Raw genomic sequence first — 7993 nt, forward strand, 5'->3', positions numbered from 1 at the left:
TTTGTCAAATTACTAATATCCCTGTCTCTGTTACTCAGCATTTATATAGGAATAAAGAGCCTTTCTCCGTTACCCAGAGAGAGGTCCATATGGCATTGTTTTGGGTTCCCATTGTAACTTAAAAGGAAACTTTTTAAAAATAAATCTTTATTGTTGAAAATATGATTTATGTTCCCCTTTCTCCCCATTGACCACCTTCAGCCCACCCCTGCCCCCAACCCCAGGTCTTCAGCACCCTATTGTCTATGCCCATGAGTTATGCATATATGCATACAAGGTCTTTGGTTGATTACCTCCCACCCACCCATTCTCCCCCCACGACCTCAATCTGTTCCATGCTTCCATGTCTCTGGATCCACTCCGCTCATCAGTTTATTTTGTTACTTAGATTCCACATATGAATAAGATCATGGCTGGTTTATTTCACTTAACATGATACTGTCCAGGTCCCTCCATGCTGTCTCAAGGGGTAAGATCCTTCTTTTTTACTGCTGCATAGTATTCCATGGTATAAATGTACCACAGCTTTTTTATCCAATCATCTGTTGTGCACTTGGCCTGTTTTCAGATCTTAGCTATTGTAAATTGTGCTGCTAAAAACATAGTGGTGCATATATTCTTTCTGATTTTTAATTTTTTGAGGAAGTTACATATGTTTTCCATAATGGTTGCACCAGTCTGCATTCTCACCAGTATACTAGGGTTCCCTTTTCTCCACATTCTGACCAGCACTTGTCATTTGTTGATTTGTTAATGGTAGCCATTCTGACAGGTGTGAGGTGATACCTCGTTGTCATTTTAATTTGCTTCACTCTGATGATCAGTGAAAGGGAAACTTTCTTTAACAATGTCCAGAGCCCTTGATGTCCAACAAATGGAGGAGGATGTCCTAAATTCCATGCAGCAGGAACCCACTTAGGTGGCGCAACTGTTAAGGGCTGCTGGCAAAAAACACTTGGTTTAAATATGTCAGCTGAAACTCAGAGCAAAGGCAGAGCCACACCCTGAGGATGGACCCAATCAAGAGATTGGATGCCACTCAGTCTGACTTTCCTGCCCATGTTAAGGGGATGGATCTCATGATGTCACCAGAAACTCAAGGCCCACCCAGATGTGATGTAACTTCCTATAATTTACGCATATAATAAACTCTTTCCAGTGCTGGTGCTCTCTGTCTGTCCCTTAAGTCAGAGGGCAGACACTACACCCAGCCCAAGCTTTTAATCTAATTTTGTGTCTGTCTTTTCATTTTTCTTTAATCCCATAAGCACCTCCTACTTAAACGAACAGGTTCATGTCTCTCTCTCCCCATGTGGGATGCGGAGAAGAGACCCAAGCCCGACATACACACCCTTGACTCCAAATGGAATAGTGCATCTACAAAAGGAAAAGTGATGGCATCTGCATCGTAAATCTGAAGAGAATCTGCAAGAAGTTTCTTCTGGCATCTCGTGTCATTGTTGCCATTGAAAACCCCACCGAGGTCAGTGTCATATCGTCTAGGAGCATCAGCCAGTGAGCCACTCCCATTGCTGGACACTTCTCTCCAAGAATCTTCACTAAACATATTGCAGTAGGCTTCTAGGAGCCAAGACATCTGGTGCTGACTGATTCCAGGCTGACCACCAGCCTCTCACAGAGGTGTCCTACATCAACCTGCCTACCGTCTCTGCTCTGTATAACACACACTCTCTGTGCACTGTGTGGATATTGCCATCCTCATGCAATAACAAAGGAGCTCATTCAGTGTGTGATGTGGCCTGGGAGGTTCTGAATGGTACTGTCTCCTGTGAACACTCATGGGAGATTATGCCTGACCTCTGCTTCCACAGAGATCCTGATGAGATTGTACAGGAAGAACAGGCCACTGCTGAAAGCACTGTGACCAAGGAGGAATTTCAGAGTGAATGGACTGCTACTGAACCCAAGGTCTCAGACTGGTCTGAAGGACTGCAGGTGTCCTCTGTGCCTATCCACCAGTTCCCTACTGAAGACTGGAGCTCTCAGCTACCACTGAAGCTTGGGCTGCAACTCCACTGCTCAGGCCACTGAATGGGTAAGAACAACCACTGAGTGGTGTTCAGGTGTTCTTCCTAGATTCTTAAACAGAAAATGGAAATAAGGTTGACAAAAAAGGTATAAAGAGAGTGTTCACTCTTTTAGGTTGTTATAAGGGTTAAATGAGCATCTGCCACATAGTGAACACTACATGTTTATTAAATTTATCTAGTGTCATAGTCTATTGATTTAGTGTTGTGGGCATAAAAAGATGTCCATGTGCACACTACTGTGTGAGGAGAGGCAGGGAGAAATGTGGGATGACGTCATGGTGCTCCCAAACCATTGTTTCTAGTTTTTCTGAAGGAATACAGTTGGTAGCAGTGAAAGAAAGAGCATAAGCATTTGGAGGTAGATAAACCCATCTTCAAATCCTGGTTTCTCCATCTGGTAGCTGTATGCTTCAAAGAAAGTGAATTAGTTGCCCCAGCTGGTTTGGCTCAGTGGATAGAGCATGAGCCTGTGGACTGAAGGGTCCGGGTTCAATTCCAATCAAGAGCACATGCCTGGGTTGTGGGCTTGATCCCAAGTAGGGGCGTGTAGGCAACCGATCAATAATTTTTCTTTCATCATTGATGTTCTATTTCTCTTTCCTCCCTTCCTCTCTGAAATCAATAAAAATACATAAAAAAATAAAGCAAATGAATTAGCTTTTTGAGACTCCAGACTTTTTAAGATCCTAGCTCAATAGGGGTGGAGGTCTTTTGTTCTCAGATGAGTCCATGGAGACTTCACTCTGAGAGAGAAGGAACTGGAGGATGCATGCTTTGGTGTACCACCCTGGCTCACAGCACTGGGAAGCAAGACTTCTGAATATGACACCTTGTCATGCCACTGTAATCCTCCCCAATTTTTCCACTAAATTTGTCCCAAAGTGCTTAAGAATGTGGGCTACAGAAATTTGGATAATGATCTCCTTATTAGAACCTTGGTAAGGAGCTATAAAGCCTGGGGAGTAGACCAACAAATGGTATTGGGGGTGCAGGGCAAGTGGAAAAGAAACAGAACAACTGCCAAACAAGTCTGACTTGAACAGCTGTGAAAAGTCCTGACTACACACACGGGCGATGAGTTGGAGGGAAGCTTGGCACCTCTGGGACATTACTTGGTTGCGGTAGTGGTGGTATCTATTTTTAACCAAAAAAAAATGGGTATTTTTTTTTCTTCTTCTCATATTGTAGAGAATTTGCATCCTGGGGGATATTGGACAATGTCTGGAGTGCTTTTTGATTGTAGGGAGTGCTATTGTCCTCCAGATCTGTTAGCCATGCTATGCACAGAGCAGCACCACAGCCATGTACAATTTCTAGGCCGATTGTCAATAGTGCTGAATTGGAGAAAACCGCCCTGGAGGCCCTCCCTGACCTAAAAGACAGGGAAGCTATCCTAGTATGTACTGCTAGATTGGTGGCAGTAGAAGCATAGGAGCTGTGTTGCTTCTTCTAGGACAGGAGACTTAAAGATATTTTAGATGTTTCCTCCAAGGCCAAGAATTTCATTGAATGCCTAGTGTGGTACTGTGGGTGCTGCCTCACAAAAAAACAAATATTAGACCTTAGATTTGGAAATGACTTTGAGACTAATTCACCTCATTGCCTCGGCCTCAGCAAGATGGTGAGATAAAGCCAAAACGGATCTCATGAGAGTGAAATGGTTTCTGTGACAAAGTGACCATACCTCTGCCAATCAGTTGGTGTTTTCCATGTGGCCTCAAGTTTTATGTCCCTAGGACAAACTCAGAGCTGCCAAGAGCTATGAATTCTCCTTTTTTTTTGAGCCTCCTACCATTCCTAACAAAGGGCAAGCCTCAGGAAAGCAATGCTTAATAAAGGAAAGTTACCACCTAGCTTAATGTAGTCCAACAGGCTGACAACCTGAAAAAAAAAGAATTAGGACAGGAAGAAGGAAACCATCTTTAGTGATTAATGTTCTAAAATTAGAGTCTGCAGTACTGGTATTGTATTTCCTCAGAATATTAATATGCCCTCACTGGAATACATCATTAAGATTTCACTGGAAAATTAGATAGGGCTAGGGCAGAGTTTCAGGCCGGAAGGATATTTTGAATATCTTAAATGATTAAAATAAACACATTTAAAAATGAATTTATTATGTTCAGGACCAGGTTAATAACAAGGCAATAACTTTCAGGTCATTTTTATGGTGGCAGATGGGGAAGCCTTAGAGAATTCTTGTGCCCCAAAGAGCTGTTCATCAAAATACTTTCCAGATTCTTTGAGCTGCAAGGGAACATAAAGCATGGCACTTCCAATCTACTCTGCTTAAGAGGTTGTGACCTACTCAAGATCACTTAGGTAGTAGCAAAGCCAGGACTAAAACCAATTTCTCAATTGCTAGACTGTCACCGTGTGCTGCTGTGCCTGCCATTTGTCATGGTGTCTGACATTCTACCACTGACAGGAAAATAGATAAAAGATGATGGTGTTTGGTCAGGCAGACATGGGTATGCATCCCAGCTTCACTACTCCTTTTCTGTGGGGGTTCCTTAACTTTTCTGAATCTTTTTTCTTTTTCATCTGGGAGCTGAGAGAATGATTACTGTGAGTAGCTATCTGTGACATGGAAACGTGTAGGTCTCCTAAAGCTCTTTATTGGGATGCAATTATAACAACGGGTTTTCTCAGACTGTGACTCAGGGAACACTTGTTCTGCAAGATGAGTTCAACTGTTTTCTGTGATTAATGTTGTTAAAGCACAAAATGTAACTGAGCAAATTTAAATATCTAGTTGGCTTTATTGAAGGATTCATGCATCAGGCACCATCCTATCTACTAAATAGAAGGGGGCTCCTAGGAGTTGTACAAAATGGAAGGTTTTTATAGGCAGCAGGAGGATGGGACAAGGGAGTTAGAAAAGTAGGTCCTTTCAGTCAAGGTCACCTTCTTGAATGCTCTTCCCTTAGGAGAAGGTAAGGGGTCTTATCAGGCAGATTGCAATACTAGAATTGACCAGGAAATTCTAAGCTGATTGGTTTAAAATTCCACTCCCCTGAGAGACTGAAATTGCAGTCAGGCTAGGTATTAAGCCAAGGTGTGTCCCAGCACCATTGATTTAATTTCTTTTAACAAGTGTTTCATGGTTAAATAAGTGTTGGAGGAGATACCAGTTAAACCAAGGTAAACAGACATAGACATTCTCAGAGATTTTAATAGGTTAATGGAAATTGTGTCTTACCAAGAGGATATAACATGCAGAATTCATAAATTTGTACTACCATAGAACTTCTTTTTAGTGGAATATCTCATAACATGTAGGACACTCATTTTCATGGCAGACAGTTTGGGAATTCCAGTGGGTTGATTGCATTCAAGCCCCCACCCCTTGTTTCTGGCTTCAGCCAGGTGACTTATTTTGGTCAATCAGTTGTTAGCAACTATGATGCAAGCAGAAGCTTGGGAAGTCCTTGTGCTTTGAGGTTGACTGTCTTGCTGCTTTTCAAAATCATGGCCTTAATCATACTCTTCTCTTGCTCCCTGAGTGTATGCTAGAACTAGTCTGCTAAAAGAATGAGAGAGACTTAGAGAGGAGAGTGGATTTGTCACAAATGAGGTCATTTGAGACATGTGTGCCCCAAGCCAAACATCACCAAAAACATGATTCCAACAGCAGCCAGCTGACCTAGAAAACATACAAGTGAATTAAATGAAGATCATGAGACATATCTAATTTATCACAAACTTGCAGACCTGTGAGCTAAATAAGTGATTGTTGTTTCAAGCTATTCAATTTTGAGTAATCTGATATTCAGTGTTACGCATGGCAATAGAAAATTGATACAGACATTGGAATGGAAACTGAGATAGAGGTGGAATGTGTATACTCTGGTCCCTACTATCCATTTTATTTCCACACCCAAAACTCACTCCTTTCTCCCAAGATCCCATCTAATCATATTAACAGGCTCAATGTCCAGGATCTCAAGATCAAATTTGGCTCCTTGGATGCAGGTCCTCTGAGTTGAAAACCTATGAACTAAAAAGACAAGCTATTTGCCACCAAACTTAATACACAAGAGCAAGAAAGGACAGGATAATCATGGTAAAAAAAATCCCATGTTAAAAGAAGAATAGAAAACGCATTCGAGTCATTGGTTTTTACCAGTTCTGAAGTCTAGCCTAGCAAAGGCTTTCAGGACCTCCAGTTCAAAGGAGGGGACTGTGCCTGGATTAGGCCTCAGTTCTGCCCCCCGAGAGGGACTCTCCTGTCCATTATTTCTGTGGCTCTGTGCTCTACCATCTGAGATGTCTTTACTTTTGCACTCTCCTTGGTCATCTCTGTGTCCTTTGAGCAATTTTTTCAGCCTACTTCATGTATCAGGGTCTCTTACTATCTGCATGTTGATACATTTCTGCATGAAAAAAAGGTTAGAGAAATAACGGATCACTGTGTAGGCAAATTTAGATGGTCTAAATTTACAGGGACCAGAATTTCTTGGTTGAAAATTGAAATTGTTTTTCATCTCTGGTCTCTTCAGTTAGCAAAAGATCCTCAAAATAAAACATAGCCTGAAGCAATGACCCAATCAAATATTTATATTTAAGAACTTTTATTAATGACTTCTTAAAGAAGTAAAGTAGGACCTAGCAGACCCTCTATAGTAAACAGAAGGACTGCTAGGAATCTTAAGAACAGTGTCCCACAGCAACCTGACTTGCACAAAAACAGTGGTTAGTCTATAGAGAGATCTAGCTCTAAAAGAAACGTAGGAGTTACTTTACGCTCATCAGATTTGTAAGAAGCCCACAAAAATTTTTAGGGTATTGAGTTGTCAAAAGTTAAAATGAAAGAAAACCCCTGGTTCCCTCATTGCCTCAACTACATATATTGTTCATTCTCCTATGGGCTAGGCCAATCTGTTTTCATAACCATAGCAGAGTGCAAGCGCGTACAAATCTAGTCATGCAAGGGGGCAAGCAGAAACCTAAAGGTACTTATCCAGCTTCTGCTAACATCTCATCAGACAAAACAGGGTACATGACCAAGTCCAGAGGTGGAGTGGGAAAAGATTGCAAAGTTACATGGAAAGAATTTTGGATATAAATCATCCAATAAATTGACTAATAACAACCTCCATCTATAATAGGAATTATTTCTGTGGACATATAACATTTACTAAGTTAGAAACTTATCTTAGTGCCTCCCTGGACCATGGCTCACTGATGTACTACTCATGGTTTGGCTATCTCAGTTTCTTTGCTTTTTTTGGCTGTTTTGTACATTTGTTTGGAATATTTACAAACCCACTTCTATTACTTGCTAGTATCATCTTTTCAAAGTAGGTTCCATATATTAATTACCTACAGGGTTGAGTAGCATCATCTCTTATTTGTCCTAAGTTAATCATCCTACTGGGAACCATGAACAGCTGATAGAAATGGAGGAAAGAGAGGGAAGAACCTGAGGGATCTAAATTGCTGAAAGTAAAGGTATTTGAAGGTCAATGAAATTGTGAATGTGTGTAAATGTGGCTATATATGTACATCTGCATTATGTGCTATATGTGTATGTGTGACAATTTTTATTAGTGCACATGGTGGTGGGTATTCCTTCTCAGTTTACTTAAAATACCATTACAAGGTGTCTATTTAGGTCCTTTGCCCATTTTTTGATTGGATTGTTTATCTTCCTTTTGTTAAGTTGTATGAAAACATGCTCAAAGTCACTAATCATCCGAGAGATGCAAATCAAAACAACAATGAGGTACCATCTCACACCTGTCAGACTGGCTATCATCAACAAGTCAACAAACGACAAGTGCTGGAGAGGATGTGGAGAAAAAGGAACACTCATGCACTGCTGGTGGGAATGCAGACTGGTGCAGCGACTGTGGTAAACAGTATAGAGTTTCCTTAAAAATTAAAAATGGAACTCCCATTGGACCCAGTAATCCCATTTCTATGAATATATCCCAAGA

The 7993-nt window shown here is 41.2% G+C and overlaps 1 pseudogene; it reads left to right on the forward strand.

The window, feature by feature from the left end:
* The first annotated feature begins 847 nt into the window (after window positions 1-847).
* On the forward strand, window positions 848-2122 carry LOC102754843 (annotated as a pseudogene).
* The last annotated feature ends 5871 nt before the right edge of the window (window positions 2123-7993 follow it).

Source organism: Myotis davidii, unplaced genomic scaffold (genome assembly GCF_000327345.1).
Source record: "Myotis davidii unplaced genomic scaffold, ASM32734v1 scaffold70, whole genome shotgun sequence".
NCBI classification, from domain to species: Eukaryota; Metazoa; Chordata; class Mammalia; order Chiroptera; family Vespertilionidae; genus Myotis; species Myotis davidii.